A 17,515-nucleotide genomic window follows, 5' to 3' on the forward strand; every position below is an offset into this window, starting at 1 on the left:
TCCTCCAGCAAGCGACCCCTGCCCCATGCTGCGGAGGAAGGCGAAAAACCTCCAGGGCCTCTGCCAATCTACCCTGGAGGAAAATTCCTTCCCGACCCCAAATATGGTGATCAGCTGAACCCCGAGCATGTGGGCAAGATTCTCTAGCCAGACCCTCTGGAAAAAGTTCTCTGTAGTACTGCTCCCCCCCCCCCCCCAGCAGAGCCGCCGGAGCCATGGGAGAAGCAGGGGGGCTCCAGCGGCTATTTAAAGGACTGGGGCGGCAGAGGCAGCTGGAGCCCACCACTACCCCAGGGCTCCAGGGCTATTTAAAGGGCCCAGGGCTCCCCTGCTTCTACCTGCTGGAGCTCCGGCCCTTTAAATAGCCCTTGGAGTCCTGTCCCTCCCGCCCCGCTACCCCAGGGCTCTGGGCCCGTACTCACCACACAGTTCCCTACCGGGTCTTCGGTGGCACTTTGGCGGTGGGTCCTTCACTCGCCCCGGGTGAAGGACCTGCCACCGAAATGCCGTTGAAAACCCGGAGCGAGTGAAGACCCCCCCCGTCACTGAAGTGCCACCGAGGACCTGGTAGGCAACCAGTTCTTAGGATTTTGGGAGCTCAACACTGCGCGCGTCCCTGTCGGGGTCAGAGCTCACAGCCTGGCGTAGCAGTTGGGGCTCGTAGCCCCACAGCTCCACACAGGGGGTGGGGCTCGCAGCCATGCGTCGCGGTCGGGGCTCACAGCCAGGCGCAGGGCTCAGGCCTTGCAACTTGCAGCTGGGGTTGGGGCTCACTACCCCCCATAACTGGGTTGCAACCCCCAGTTTGAGAACCAATGCTTTATAATTACTGTAGGGTGTATTCTGTTTATTTTCCATTTACATTGTGCATTTGTCATGACGCAATGTGCATATTATGTGATTATAATTTTTCATAAAATAATAAGAATTAAAAAACTTAAATTTGTCTTTTTCTGTGCCCCTCAGCTTTGTGCGCCTGAGGCAAGTGCCTCACCCTTGTTACGGCACTGATTGTTTGTTAATTTGAGGTCAACTGGCATTTATTCTCATGCTGGACCTCTCAACAGATTTTGATTCCACTGATCATGGGTTGCTGCTTAGGCTGACTAGTGATACTGATGATCTGCCAGGAACTGCTCTGCAGTTGTTCCTTTCATACCTAGAAAACATAGTGTTCCCTTCCATCCTTCCTGTATTTCTCTCCCTTTTCCTCCCTCCCTTCTCAATATTGTCTTGCCCTTCCTTCCTTTTCCTACTATTCGTGTGCTTCTATTACATCATCTCCTTCCCCCCTTGCCCTATTCCCAAATTTATATTTTAAAAAACAACAAAAAAAAGTTTAAAAAAAAACATATGTAGTTAACATCACATAGCCACTTATCACTGACTACGGCTTGTGTGCGTGATTCCTTTTCCTTCACTCTTCATCTGATTTGTCTATTTAGTTTGTAAGCTCTTAAGGGAAGCTTCAATCTTCTAATATGTTTGTAGGGTTGATTGAGGCTACTGGAATATAAAAATAATAATAATCCGTGATAGGCAATTGTTTGCCTTCACCAAAAGATTTGAATTGGCATCTCTGTCAAATGATTGCTGCCTAGTTGGACAGTATCAGCATGGATATATGCCTCAGTCCAGGATGGCAGCATTCAGGAGGCATCTACTCTCTGCCCTTAATTCCAGATTAGAAATTTAGATGCTTTAGGCTATTTTAAAAGCTTTAGGAGCTATTGGTTGATAGTCTGATATTTCTGGTGGACTGCAGCTGGCATGAGAGGTCAAGGACTCTGGGGAGAGGCAATCTCTCGAGTTGCTTGGGCTGATTCCACTGAGAGCTTGAATATGAAGCTGGAGACCTTAAATTGGACTCTTTATTCAATGGCAAGCCAGCTGAGTGACTGGAGCACCAGAATGACATACACATAGCAACCTGAGCTGCTGAGCATTTTGTTACAGGTAAAGCTGGAGTAGTCTGAATTTCCTGTCTCCTTTGCAGATACTGTAAATTCTCAACAACGATGTTGCATTAACAGTAAATTTTTGCAGTGAATTTTGTAAATGTTAAATAACTTGATATAGCAAAGCATTATTGACAACTTCTTGCTGCAGGCTCTGGCTTCGTTAGCCAAGCTGTATATCCGTTTTGTCTGACATCTGCATTTTCAGTCTGATGTCACTCAGCCCATTATTTGCCATTGCCTCCCCCTTCATTGTATTAGCTGTGAGAAACAAAGAGAAGCTTATAATAGGGACACATGGTAGTGCAAGGGTAATAAGAGACCAGCACATAAGTATACCTTCTAAATTAACATTTTGCTTTAAAAAAAAATCAGTGTTCTACTGGTTGCCAAGTTTCCCTTTTCATATCCATTAGCATTTTAACTGTACACTCTGAAACTCATAATGGCCATGACCAGTTCTGATATATTGTTTTAAAATGATCATTCAGAAGGAAATAATCCAGTATGATCTCTTTTGTTTATAGGCTGTGTTCTGTGTTGAATTTGATGTAATAGCCTCCTACCCATATCCAGCTACTTCTTTATCACATCATTTACAAACTGTTGCAATATTCCATGTGTTGCAATATTTTGACCTCATACACAGAATTCTTCTGTAGGTTTCACGAATATCCTCTCTTCACATACTGAAGTCACTAGGAGCTGCCAGTACCTATCACCACTTTTTATTTTAGGAGCTAAATATGGTTTTTGGCACCTAACTTCAGGCATCCATGTTTGGAAAACGTAGGCCAAGATTGAAATAACATTTAAACAAATAACAGGAAATAGGTCTGATGACTGTTTAAATTTTTTTTGTTAACACCTTTTTAACTTGAATCACTAGCAATATTCTTTCTCCAAAACAGTAAAGATTCACCATCTTCCATCCATTAAGTTAGGGTGTAAGAGTTAACAATATACATTCTTTGAGATATCAAGTGGATCTTGCAGCAAAACTAAGGAAGAGTAGAGTTGACATTCCTGGCACTTAAGATAAGGAACAGAACAATCTTTAATAAAGGAAAAAGTTTTCTAAGTTCTTTGTATCATAGGAAGTAAAAAAGGGAACAAGTTCAGTTAAAAAAAATCACTTGCAGAGCACCTCTGAAGGGGAAAACCTTTGTTTTAGTCTCCTCTTTAATTAGTTCACCCCTGTTTCCAGCAATGCCCTGTTTTTGCAGACTGATGTTTTCCTTTAGGTGTTTCCTTTATGTGCTGTGTCTCCTGCATTCTGTTCTGAGTGAGAAAGAAAGGATAGAAGCAAATAAAAAGCAGTGCTGGCCAACACAGAACATATTTAACAAGGTGGGACATAAGTGTATGAGGACAGAAGGGTGGCTAAAACCTTTACTCAAAAGGGGAAGTCATACCAGCCCTACGGGTAAAGTAGACATTTCAGAGGCTGTAAAGTATACTTATCTGAAACCAACGCCCATACCAGTGCCAGCTCTCCTTAATGGATCAACCTGAAATAATTCAAATCCTAAATTCTCTTTCTACCTACATTACTGTGAAGGATAGGTGAACTCATTTTATCTAACTTTGAACACACTCATACATAAGACTTATCTGTTTTCTGTTCTATGGAGAGTGGGACGGGGTAGGAAGAGGGAAAGGGTAGAGAAAAAAATTAATGAAAATCTATGGGTAAAATAGAATTGAGGGGAAGCAGTGACAGATAGAAACTGAGAGGGGGAGGGAGTGAGGGTATAGAAGGGAAAAGAGGCAAATTGTTTTTTGTTGTTGTTGTTCAATCTATATAATTGCATACACTTTAGGGCACAACTTGTCTCAGCTTAGCTTTTACAGATGGTTTTCCTTTTCTTTTCCATATATCATGTAGGCTCATAATCTTTTCTTTAATACAGCTAAGGAAAAAAGTTTAAAATACAGGGAAAAGGGTTACAAATTCAAACTAGTTTTGTACATCTCATTTTGACAGATTCCCCAAATCCAAAATTGTACGGAATTGGGTAGTCCCTCACTACTATATTAGGAGTCTGTCACATTACTTTTCATACGCAAGGAGTTCTAAAGCTCGTTACATGTATTACAGTAGATGTCATACTGATAAAGGAGTGACTGTAGCAAACAGAGTTGCCATTATACTCTCAAAATTGTACTCTTGCAGCTTTGGATAGAACATGTTTTTTCAGGAGAAAAAAATATATTCACCAGGGCTCTGATCTTATCTGGTACTTTTCAAAAAAGTGCCTGTGTATAAACTACCCTATGAAGATTGTTTTTTGTGATATGGTGGTAACAATAAACTAAGCTAATATCTTGTTTGCCACTCACAATTACATTGTAGTTTTGCTTGGCCCCAATTATTTTCTAAGGATTTCCATCCTACTACGTAGCTGTTGTTTTGGATACTTCTCTCAGTACATTAGGTTGATTTTTAACCCCCAATCTCTTTTTGCTTCCTATCAACTGTCTTGCATCCTCTATTTTTTGTGTTTTTTTCTTCTTTTCTTGTAGGTGTTTGCATCTATCCCTACAGTACTTTTGTACTATCTGCAAACTTACCTTGTGTGTTAGTGCCTTTTCCTGGTAAAGCAGTTCCTTTTCCCTTCTCAGTTCTCTTGGTAAAGCAGTGACTAAAGTAATGTGAGAGAATACATGCTTTGTAATCACCCATCACCCCAAAAGTATTACATGTTCTCAGTATGCAAAAATGTGCCCTAGGTGTACATTGTTTTACATGAACAGACATGATTCAGATACAAAATTCCCAGACAAAATCTTTGTTACACTGTTGTTGTATGTAACAATAGCTGGGGATGGGGGGAAACATTAATAGAATGTTATTTTCAGAGAGAGACTGAAAATTAAGAAATTGAAAGTTACGGTTACATTTAAAACCTCCCCTTTTTCTGTCTCCCAAGTAGTAGAGAATATAAAACGCAGATTTAAAATATTTCAAACAACTTTAATTCTGTCCCAGACGCTTGCCACTCTGTGCACCATTTGTGATAGATAGGAATTTATGACAAGTATCACAATATTACAGGAAGGTGACCTGTTATAACTCCAAATATCTTCATGTCTTGATCAAAGGCGTAGTGGTTAAGACCTCTTCAATACCCTTATTTATTTAAGAACTGACACTGTGTTTGGAGCTGTATAGGCATAAAATTAAAACAGTTTTTACTCCAAAGAGCTTACCATCTAAGATCTCAATCATGTATGATCTCCCAGGGGGCGCAACCCCATTGAAGTTGATTCACATGTGTAAAATAAGTATAATAGGAACTGCCTACCCAGTATTAGTTTTTTTTTTTTAATGTACTTTGAGTTCTATGGATAACAGATGCTGTTCAACTACAAAATATCATTATTAAAGTCAGAGGATGGCAGAGTGAAGACTCCGGAGTTTATGAATCCCAGCCCCCTTGCTCAGTCCACTAAAGATTCAGCAAAACCAAAGCTGGTTTGCACCTTATAAAAACTGCATTGGCACATGCAGAACAACCTAAAATTTTCAAAAGCCAGAATAAATAAGCGTTTTCTAAACAATTTCTACCCAGCCTTTCCAAAAACAGTCAAAGTACTACAAAGTATCACTAATGCCAAATAAATTTCTAAACCTAGATGTTTGAGATTTAATATTTCAAATAATAATAAAGTAGAACACTTCTCAAAGAGGCATATATTGCTAATTTTTCATGCTACCTGTTTCTGCAAACAAATCTCCTTTGGTAGAGAAACAAAAAAACTCAGATGGATTGGTTTATTTTGAATTAGAGTGATGAGCAAAAGTGCATGTGTTAGCTTGCTACCTGTGACAACTTGACCTACGGAGAGATAAATAATATCTGTATGATCAAAACTCTCACCTGATGAGTTTATTTTTCATTTAAAATATATTAGCAAATACTATATTTTTTTTCTATACAGAAGCATTTATCATATTCCTACATATTCTTTAAGATCATGATATTCAGAAAGAACTGTTACATTTTATCCATGATATTAAATAATCCTAAAGGAACTGAAAATAAGCACTCGCAGGAACTATTAATTCAGGCAAACAATGAAGAGTAAGGTTATGCAAAAATCTGACATATGGTAGGCAAGCTCTATTATTGACTCATCTGTAACTTGGACATTTTGCCTAAAATTATTGCATCACCCACTGATCTCCCATGCAATACCTAGGTTAACTGGAGAGAGTTGGGATTGAAGTTCCTCATTCTTCCCAAAATCTTGGAGTGGAACAATCATACATTCTGCTACAATTTTGCCAACCCTAGCATTATGCATTGTTAGTGCATGAGTATCTGAAAGTGAAATTGAAAATAAAAATACTGGTCAATTTCACTTTTGCGTCTATTCAAAGCTGAAAAATGAAAAAAACACCAACAACATAATGTGTGATTACTATGCCAAAGAAGTGTTTTTAATATGCTTACCATGACTATATTCCATTTTAAATATGAAAAAATGAATGTACTAAAGCTTCATTCTGCTTTTATTGAAGTCCATTCGGAATTTTGGCATTGACCTCAGTGGGAGCAGGAGCCTACGCTCACTGTGTGCAAAATTCATTTTCTCTGTGTTATAGGTACACAGGAACAGCATGTGTATTTCATAAGTTACAGGTACACAAAAACAACATTCAAATTTCCTTTTCTTTGATTGTCTTTAAAAGACAGTTTGCCTATTTTTAACTCCTTTCAGTGGCATTTATTAGTTTCCATATAATTTTCTGTAACAGTTACATTAAAAGATTCTTAAAATGAGGATTTAGCATAGATCAGCTGCTGCAGGGAAAGAAGCACTTGTAACAAAACCTCCCCTGCTATTTTCCAACAGCCATTTCAAAGTGCTCTTCTTTTAAGAACCTTTCCCAGCTGTGTGTGAACAAAGAAGATGACCTCTTTTAAAATATGGCCCTAATTTGTAAGAATCCTCACTGCAAAGATGCATAAATAATATTATGTAACTTGCAGTTTTCCAGAGATGCCCTCAGGGAGGATACTAACTTAAGATGAGTTGTACAGTAGTAACAATAACAGAATTTATTTATAATGTGATGTTTTGCTACAATGAATAAGTAATGGATGCAGTCTCACTACATCAAAAAAACTGTCAGCACACAAAACAGTAATACTATTCTACAATCAAGGCTGCTCTTAAATAGAACCACTCATAACAGCTGCTCTATTTATGGTCTCGGGGGAGACTTGCCACCAGTATGTAACCAGGACTGTAGGACCCTGTGTTTCTATGGGCCTCTGCTGTCCACAGGGCCTTGCTGCTTCTAGGTTCACTTTTGAATAACCAAGATTTGGGGATGAGGGAAGGCAGGGACACTGCAAGTCAGAGGGCACCTGAGTACAGTTCCTCTTGTGAAAGAGAACTGGGGGCAACTCTGTAAGTTACTTCACTGAGGACCCTATAAAACCTAGGGCCAACTTCACACATAGTATGATAAAAATATAGTAAGATCTTTTTACCCTGTTGTTTCCTGAGCAGGAAACAATTACAGTGTTGTGGCCAGGGCAGGTGTCAGAGAATGGCTGTAAGACTATTACTCAAAGTTGGACTTGGCACTTATTCAGTCATTTCCAGGAACACTGTTAAAATGCAAACAAACTCATTAGTTTGCAAGTCTCTTGCATCTGAAGAAGTGAGGTTCTTACCCATGAAAGCTTATGCTCCCAATACTTCTGTTAGTCTCAAAGGTGCCACAGGACCCTCTGTTGCTTCCCTGCCTAGGCTCCTTCGCCCAGCCCGTTCGCAGCGCACCATGCCCAGGCCCCTCCGTTCGTCCTCACACGCCCATCCATGGTGCAAGCCACCCTGCCCGGGCTCCTCCCGAGCCGCTTCCCTGCCCCCACTTTGCGTTGCACTTCAGGGGCAATCCCCGCTCCCAGCCTGAGACCTCCCCTCCGGGCCTGATCCACCCTCCGCACCTCTAACCTGCGCGGTCAGCATGAGCGAGCGGGAAGCCAACCGAGGCCGATGTTGAAAGCCGCAATCGGATTGGCTGGGTTGGTGGGGGGCGGAGTTAGGGGGAAGCTATTGCCTAGGTAACCGCCCTCCCTCTCATCTCAGCTTTAGGGCGTCTGCGCGCGTGCGCATCCCGGGGCCTCGCGGTTCCATGTGAGTTACCGGTAACAGGCCACTTAGTTGCTGCCGCGCTGGCTGGGAGGCGGCGGCTCAGGGGCAGCAGCTGCTGCTGCCGCCTCTGTCTGGGCAGGTGAGTGACTGCGTGAGGCGGGCGGAAGGGACCTTGTGCGTGTCCGTGTGAGAGCGGGAACTGCGTGTGAGTGCAACGTCTCCTCTTCCCCCCGGGACCGCGCTTGGGCTGCGGCTGGGGATGCCCGCCCGGAGGGAAGTTGCCGCCGCGGCGCGGCGTGTGGCCGGTTCCTACCCGAGCTGGGGCTTTGCCGAGGGCCGGGGCGCGGAGCTAGGGCGGGTTGAAGGAGAGAAGTGGCTGCTGCAGTGTCTCGCTGCGGCACAGAGACAAACAGGGGAGAGTGGGGCGAGACACCCCCCCCCCCTCCGGGGGAGAGATCACAAGTGACTCTGCCAACTGAAGCCTCCTTCCTCTCTTCCCTCACCTCCCCCCCGCCCCCCCCCAGGTCTGGCAGATCTGGGGCTGGTTTTCAATCCCTTCTCCAGCAGAGCAGTGGCTGTTCCCTTCCCTGTTTGCCCAGTGGTGGCAGCGAGTGTACCGGGGATGGGGAGAGGAAAAGGGTATTTTTTAGCTTCTTCAAAGAAAATTGCAACACTGGAGTTGCTCAACAAAAACGATAGTCAGATCTCTGCCCTCTTCCTGGCACTGGTGAAGTTTAGTCACATGTTGGTCTTTATCAGTTGGGCTGAGAGGAGATGGTGCATAGGACTAAACCTTCAGATGGCTTTGAATTACTCATTAAAATAGGTGGGAGTAGTTTGATCTGTGAGAGGGGGGTGGAAGATAAGATTACTTAAACGTTAACATGATCTGAAAGGTCTTTTGTAGTGTGTCGATCTGTTTAAAACCTCAAGAGTATCATTTAATTTTAAAGTTAAAAATGAGCCTCTGTTCTTTGTCGTAAAAACACAGAAAATGGTTGAGTATCCTTTGAGACTGCACAGGAAACAAACAAGTGGCATTTAAACATCCCAAACTCTTTTAAGATTACTGAGGATGTTACTACAGCAGGGTCTACACACACAACTGTGTCACTGAAAAATTTACACCCCTGAGAGATGAAATTAAGGGGACCCAGTGAAGACTCTTGTAGATTGATGGAAAAGCTATTCCCTTTTGGGGTGTGTATTTACTGCAGTGATGGGGGGGGGAACTCTTCTACCACTGTGGCAACATCTTCACTACAGCAGCATAGCTACAGCCCTGCAGCTGTGCTGCTGTCACATTTGTAGTGTAGATATACCCTTAAAAATGACAGCGGGAAATAGTGCTGTTCCTTCAAAACTCTGAAACCTTGTAGGCAACTTCAGCTGTATGATGGCTATTTAAAAGTGCCCTTTTATGCTTTGTTATTATTTATTAGTAGAGCCTAATATTATCTCCTATGCTTTAAAAAAATTATTTGATGTAGCTTCTGCATATTCCTACTTCCTCCCTCTAGTGCTCCTGAACTTCAGGAACCTTCAAGAAAAACAGTCCTTGTTCGGACCATTTGAGTGACCCGCCCTCCGCAGCACCAGATGTTCAGAGCCAAATTTATAAGTGGTCGTGCAGTCTCCAACTGCTGCAGTTCTTTCTGTTTTATGGCCTTTTGTAGGCATAAGGGTCTTTATTTCATGCGCAGAGAATTTTTTTTTCCAACCAGGAATTTCTTGTTAACTTATGGCTTCCCTCTGGGCAGGCATATGGCTTTATAGGGTGTGGGGAAGCATAGTTTTAGGAAGTTGGTAGGTAGTAGTTTCTGTGGCATTTAGATGCTTGGACTGTCTCCAGCTTGACAGAAAGGGGGAAGGGAGAAAACAGCTCATGCAGGTGGAAAAAAAAACTGGGTGAAGGGATCCTGACCTGAAGATTTTGGTCAGCAATGCTGTTGGAAGCATGTGGTGAGAAACTTTGCTTTGAATCTAATATAATTTAAGCTAGGCAGTGGAAAGCATTTTTATCTTTATTTTCTTGCAGCCATTTCTGACTTTTATGCCTCATTGGTTGTACTCACTTAAAGTCTGTCTCTTTGTAGTTAATAAACTTGTTTTTATCTAATCCAGTATGTTTAAGTTAGTGTCTGGGTAACTTTATTTAAGGTAACAAGCTAGTGTATGTTATTCCTTTAAAGGAATAATAGACTTAATACATTTAACTGTCCAGGAGGGGGCTGGGCAGTACATAACATACATTTCTGGGAGGACTGGGAGTCACCCTGCATATTATTCAAGATTGGCAAAAACCAGAACGTAACCCAAGTGTTGCTGGCACATTGCAGATACACAGACACACTCAGGATGTAGCTTGCATGCTGGAAAGTTGTTTGTGAGCTGCTCAGGAGGAAGCTACTTCAGCAAGGCATTGTAAGGGATCCCAGGTTGCAGGGCAAAGGTGATGCAGTATCCCACTGGTCTGGACTGCACCCCGGGTATCACACACAGTACCTGCTGTATCTGGAGGGGAGCCTATTCTCAGTAAAGTTGCTTGGCATGCTGTGCCTTTATGGCACGTTGGCACCAGGCATTCCTCTTGACCAGGGGGTTCTCAAACTGGGGGTTGGGACCGCCCAGGGGGTCTGAAGTTATTACATAGGGGGTTGCAAGCTGTCATCCTCCGTCCCAAACCCCGCTTTGCCTCCAGCATTTATAATGGTGTTAAATATATTGAAAAGTGTTTTTAATTTATAAGGGGGGTCACACTTGCTATGTGAAAGGGGTCACCAATACAGAAGTTTGATAACTACTGCTCTTGACTAACCCTGCATTCCAGACCTTTGGATCTATCCTCAAGCTGGGATCCTGTTTTGGTGCAAGGATGAAGGAGACTGAACAGCCTCAAAAATCCTTTAAATGGGGAGGTAGAAGCCCTTGGTGCCAGGATCAATGTTATGTAGTTCTAACTCACCTGAGCACTTGGGGTATGGTTCTAGGGTTGCTCTAGTACCAAAGAAGCTGGCTTCATTGCCAAAGTTAATCAGTGCTGGGAAGTCTTCGTTCTCAGGGACTTTGGTGTTTTCAGCTGACCAGTGTTGTTTCCCTTAGAATAATGGGTTCTCTGAATCCTTGGCTAACGGAGCTTTTGTTGGTGCTGAGCTCTCCTTACCTCCAGGGTTTCACTAGGGCCCAGTGTTTAGGGAAACTTTGCATCTGCCTAAGGATAAAAAGAAGTTGAGCTTAAAGGGGGCCAGGGGTCCCGGTGCCATCACAGAGGTTGAAGAAACGTTATTATAGATTTAAGGAGCACATGAGCAGAGGTTTCTGATTCAGTTTCCTCTGTTCTGACGGCATCTCTGGTTCCTTTTCAGTATTTCCAGTTTAGGACTTAATTGAGATCCCCCTTCTGGAGTTGTTGCTGGATCCTCAGTGCCAGAATACTTCCATCTTCCGCATGGTGCCATCCTAGGATGGAAGAGTCTATTTGAGATCTTTCTAGTCTGGTGGACATACTAGAGCCTTCTGATACAGAACCTTTGTTCTGAGTACTTCCTGGATTGCCTTTGCTATCATCCATGTTGGGCTTGGAGGTTCACCTATGTAGCTCCCAGCATAAAGGTACTTTGACTTTCAGGAGTCCACTTTCTCCCTTGATCTCCACTAGGAGTTGCTTCTCTAGAGCCTTTCATGTCCCTTGGTAACTTGATGCAGGCTTGGAGAATCTTAAGAGCTCACTCCACCAGAATATTATTGATAACCTGCCTCTGTACACTTCCTTCACAGAAATATTCAGAACTGCTATTTGAAGTTTTGTTCACACATTTACATAGCACTGCTTTCTCAGTCTGGCATTTGGATCCTAACCTTGGGAGGGCAATTCTTCAGTTCTTGAATGGCTCAGGCCAGGTCAGGTCTACACTAGGAGTGCTATACTGGTATACTGTACTGGCAAAGTACTCCTGGTGTGGATCTATCTTATACCTGCTAAACTGTGCTTTTGCTAATATAGATTATTCCAGCCACCCTGAGCAAAATAAATTATGCCAGCAAAAGCGAAATTTTGCTGGTGTAACTGCATCTGCATGAGGGACTCTTGCCAGCATAGTTATATGTCAATCAGGGATCACACTTCTTCACATCCCTGACTGGCATAGGTCTGCAAAAGAGTGTAGGGTAGACCTAGCCTCAGCCTTCTATCCCAGGGTTTGTACCACTAGTTAGACTCCTACAAGTGGAAATGTTTAAAAATCATGTTTAGGGTCCTACCAAATTCATGGCCATGAAAAATGTATCATGGTCTGTGAAATCTGGTCTTCCCCCATGAAATCTGATCTTTTGTATGCTTTTACCCTATACTATATTGATCTTGTGGGAGAGACCAGTGTTTCTCAAAATTGGGGGTCGTGACCCAAAAACTAGTTGCAGAGGGGGGTCACAAGGGGGTGTCTTTGTGTTGCCACCCTTACTTCTGCGCTGCCTTTAGAGCTGGACGCCTGGAGAGCGGCAGCTATTGACCGGGTGCCCAGCTCTGAAGGCCGCAACCCTGCCAGCAGCAGTGCAGAAGTAAGAGTGGCAATACCATACCATGCCATCCTTACTTCTGTGCTGCTGCTGGCGGTGGCTCTGCCTTCAGAGCTGGGCTCCCGTCCAGCAGCTGCCACTCTCCAGCTGCCCAGCTCTGAAGGCAGTGCCACTGCCATCAGTAGTGTAGAAGTAAGGGCAGCAGTACTGCAACCCCACTTACACACGATAACCTTGTGAGCCCCTCCCTCTCCCCCAAACTTCTTTTGGGTCAAGACCTCTACAATTACAACACTGTGAAATTTTAGATTTAAATAGCTGAAATAATGAAATCTACAATTTTTAAAATCCTATGACAGTGAAATTGACCAAAATGGACCCTGAACTTGGTATGACCCTGGTCACCTTGAAGAAGAAAGGCAGGTTACTTACCAATAAATGTGGTTCTTTAAGAATTTTACCTCTGCATATTCTTTCTGGAGTGCTACTTTCATAGGATTCTGGAGTTTAGCAGGATGATCTAAGGTGAGTGGGGACCATGTGGCCTTTTGTAACCTTGGCTCCAGAATTTTGTAAGGCATTTGTGAACTCATGGAAGCCAAGGTACCTTTTTTAGAAGGATTCTAAAGCTCAGTGGTGCTGAATAGTGCTTTTTACAAGTATGGCTATATAGAACACTCTTGAACTAAAATGACTCTTAAGTAAGTCTTATTTGTTTTACTTGTTTTTACCTAAGATATGTCAAGTCCTGTCTTCCTGTTTGCTATAGGATAACTTTTTGGGACCTTTTTCACCCCATAATGGAAGAAGTGGAAGTGTATGAATTTCCACTCCCCAAATATTTGGAACGGCGAACCGCGGCCACTGGGAGCTGCGGGTGGCTGTGCAAATGTAAACAAACTGTCTGGAGGCCTGCCAGCAGATTACCCTGACGGGCTGCAGGTTGCCCACCACAGGTGTAGACTGACTGACTAACTGTGGACTAACTGTCTGTGTAGATAAGCTCACAAGCTAGGTGATATTGTATGTTAGCGTTCAATTGTTCAGCTACAAAACTTGAGTTTACATCATAGTTGGAAATGAATGTGAGTTTAGTGGTTGAGTTGCAGTCACTAGTGACACAACTAATGTGTTCATGACAAAATTTAATACCAGCAGTGGATTTGTGCATCTCAGAAACAATTTTGTTGCTTTTTATAGAGGATGTGTTTGAGAATGGTTTTGTTCTTTTGTATGACTTTAACTCAAGTAAGAAAGGCACTAGTTCAGAAACTAAACAGTGATATAATTTGTAAGTAAAAGATACAGATCATATTTATTAATAAAAGGAAGACAGTGTTTGTGGTAGCAGAGCATACCTGATAACAAATGTTTCTTGCATTTGTTTAAATGTATATTTGCAAAAAGTCTCTTTGTGAGTATATTCCAATGCAAAGAACAATTTTCCTGTTGTATGACAAGACTAAACATTACAGCATGACTTTATTTGGTATTGCATCTTTCATTTAAACGGTGTTCTAAAATGCTGCTGTGTACAGCTAAATAATTACAGGGGAAAAACAGGTCAGTTAAGAGGGAAGTTATCAGCAAAGACTGGAAATGAAATACAGAGTTAATGAGGCAGAAAGATACAGAAAAGTTTCGTTTTCTTCCCCTACAGTTTTGACCGAACATTTTCTCCCCTGTGCTGATTGGCTGTCTCCCCTCCCCCCCCCCCGTCTTTTTGTCTCAGCCTCACTGCACACCCCCCCTCAACCCCACCTATTCTCCCCCTATACACTTCTCCTGTAGCTTATCCCTTTCCATTTTACACCCCCTCCCCCGCCCCAAAACCCAAACGAACTGTGGAACTTGCATGATGTTTGCCATTATTACATTGTTTACTCTGCTTGTGTATTCTACCATTTTCCCCTACCCTTTGTTTGTCCTGTCTGTTTAGACAGTATGCTCTTGGGGTCAGGAACCACAATACCTAGCATGGTGAGGCCCAATTCTTGCTTGCTCCCTAGGCAGTACCATAATAAACTTGATTAATAATAGTTCTGTATTACAGACTCTAAAGAAGAGCAGATGAGGAGGCTTTTGAGAGGGTCAGGGAGGAAACTAGTATCAGATGGGGAGGGAGTAGAGACAGATGAGGTTCCATGAAGTAGGCTGTAGCTAATCCTTAGAGGACTTTAAAGAACAATGAGGGCAATTTGGAACTAAATCCTGAAATGAATGGGATTCAGTGGAATTGCTGGAAGATAGGAATGATATTATGTCTGAATGAAGCTTCAATCAGCAGCTTGCTGCTTATGCAGTATGCTGTAGAGGATGGGTGAGCTGTGCCAGGGGTTAGTCATAGGCTACATCTACACAGCAAAAAAAACCCTGCGGCAGCAAGTCTCAGAGCCTGAGTCAACTGCTTGGGCTTGCCCTGAGGGGCTAAAAATAGCAGTGTAGATGCTGGCCTCAGGTTGGAGACCTGTTCTGAATACTAGTTCTGAAACCTAGTGGGGAAGTGGGGAGGATATCAGAGTCTGTTGACCCAGGTTTTGAGACTTGCTGCCAGGGGTGTATGGTTGTTGGTGGTTTTTCATTTGTTTATTGTGTAGATGTATCTATTAAGAAGGAGGTAAATATAACAAGATGGTAAGAAATAAAGGTTGAGATGGGGATTTCAGCAGAGGTGGAGTCAAACCAATGGCACACAAGGAAATATTGGAGAGGTGGTTTTAGAGGCAAAGTTATTTGAATCACTTCTGTCTTAGAGAGGAACTACCGGTTTATTTAGTCAAAAAAGCCAAGAGTGGATAGGGAAGCTTTGTCATGGAAGCCAAAACTTTTTAAGAAAACATGCAGTAAATTTGTGTGCCTCAACTTTTGGATGCTTGAGGCGTCTTGTTCCTGATTTTCAGATAAGCTGAGGACCCACAACTTGAGTTGATTAAAGTGTAAAATTGGCTGTGTAGGTTTTGAAAGTCGTTCCCCCCCTTCCCCCCAATTGGTAAACATTGGAATACAGTGGTAATTCAGGCAAATGGTAGGGATAACACATTCAACAAGAAAAGGGGTAGATAGTTTGGCTCCAGTGTTGGAACATAGCCAAGGATTCCAAAGAGGAAGAGTGCAGGGGAAGACTACCGTCTGAAAAAGAGTAGATAGGAAGCATCCAGAGATCCTTGGAGATGTTTATAGAGCTGATCTAGGAGTATGAAGTAGTCCGTTTCAAAGAGTTTCAACAAACAGTACTAAAAAGAGACGAGGCTTACTTGTGGAGGTTTGAAATGTCTTTGCTGCAGTCTTATTGGACTTCACTTTGTGGGATTTAAGTAAATAACTTGAAGGAAGTGGTGTGTATGTGAGGGGCGGGGAAGATAAGTAATGTGAGAGGATGAAGTATGATTCTCTTGGGCTGTGATCATCTGGAGTTCTGCATTGGTAGTACAATACATTACTATAAACATTTTCTTTTTGTAATGACTGAGGGTGTGGAGCGGAGGGAAAGGAGTTAAGAGAAGAGGGGCTATTTTGTGTTTTATTTGCCTGTGAAGAAAGGGCTTACGACTCTAAACTGTTTATAGTGGGGTGGTTAGTGTTCATTGTGTTCACAAAAAGTAGTAAATTCCATGAATTCCTAACCCTTTGAGTTACGGAGATGAATGGTCTGAGTTTTGAGAAGATTTTCAACTGGCAGCTGAAGCATAAATCTTTTGCCTAACACACAAACAAGCAAAAAGTTTTACCTGCCAACATTAGTAATTAAAATAGGAAAAATTTGATTTATCAACCTGTTGAGAGTTGGTCAGAAAGCTTCTTTGAATTCAGTGCATAAAGGAAATAACCTCTTGACTACTTTTTGATGATCTCCTGCTTTTTAATAAAACTTCTGAAAATACTCCCTTATTAAAACAACTATAATCTGTGTATTCCTACACGACTGTTTTTATCCTAATAATAATCCTTTGAATTCCTATAGTTCCCACAATTCATGGATCATAAAATACTTCAGATACTCAATGATTAAGCTTTGCCCTGGGAGGTAAGTGGTCATACCCATTTTATAGATTGAGAAAATGAGGTATTGAGAGGTTTATTTGATTTATGTAATGTCAACTAACTGTTATGATTCTCAGTCCAATGGGTTCAACAGAAGCAATGCTGCCTCCCGGGCACTATTGAAGCATTAATGTTTTTTTTTTTTTAAAATTAAATAATTTTTATGCTGGCCATAGTGGTGATAGTATAATCATATGTTTTATGCAAAGTAGGTGATAGACACAATAATGAAAACGTGTTAGTTTAGATCTAGTTTCAGCAAAGCACTTAAGCATGTGAGTAGTCCCATTGACCTCAAGAAAAGCACAAGCTTAAGTTCTTTGCTGAATTGGGGCTTTAATGCTTAAATTAAGGAAGAAAATGCTTTTAAATTTAACTCTTAACCAAATTTTTGATTGAATTAAATATATCTGGATGGTCAAGTCATGGAACTGTATCAGATCATAGCTTTCATAGTTAATTATTTATGTAATGGTCTTTGTTTTTCTGTTGTCCATTAACTTTGTAATTGCCACAGTACATTACAAGTTATTTATTTATATTGTACCCATGAGCCAAAGTGCTGGGGAAGGATAACAGTTGGATATAATATTAAAAGAAAAAAAGTCAACAGTAAAAACTAATAAATCAGCAAGTGTTTCTTTCTGAGAACAAGCTATTGGGTTTACACGAACAGGAAGAGAAATCAAATAATTCAAAGTTATATTAAGCAGAAAATAGTGAGACTTTTGTACTTGTCCTAAGAAAAAAGCGGAAAAGGTGCAGGCTAGAGAAGATAAGAGAAAAAACAAAATATTTGTTAATTAATGGAACAAACAGGAAAGTAAATGAAGGATTAATTCAGCTGCTAAAGTTAAATGTTGCAATGAGAACTTTAAAGCAAGTAA

The 17,515-nt window shown here is 41.9% G+C and overlaps 1 protein-coding gene across 14 annotated transcripts in view; it reads left to right on the forward strand.

The window, feature by feature from the left end:
- Positions 1-17,515, forward strand: part of PIK3CB (phosphatidylinositol-4,5-bisphosphate 3-kinase catalytic subunit beta) — a 211,793-nt gene that overhangs the window by 36,088 nt on the left and 158,190 nt on the right. For 5 of the 14 annotated variants that reach the window (XM_005282508.5, XM_042853569.2, XM_042853568.2 and 2 more), the window contains exon 1: positions 8,073-8,211. The exons of 4 other annotated variants lie outside the window; for them this stretch is intronic. The gene's annotated coding sequence lies outside the window, so the exon portion shown is untranslated. Of the gene's footprint in view, positions 1-8,072; positions 8,212-9,592; positions 10,035-11,437; positions 11,685-14,443; positions 17,512-17,515 lie in introns of those variants that run through there. 5 more of the 14 variants (XM_065558076.1, XM_065558080.1, XM_065558074.1 and 2 more) reach the window with 3 other exon arrangements.

The sequence above is a fragment of the Chrysemys picta genome, chromosome 9 (assembly GCF_011386835.1).
Source record: "Chrysemys picta bellii isolate R12L10 chromosome 9, ASM1138683v2, whole genome shotgun sequence".
Lineage (NCBI taxonomy): Eukaryota > Metazoa > Chordata > Testudines > Emydidae > Chrysemys > Chrysemys picta.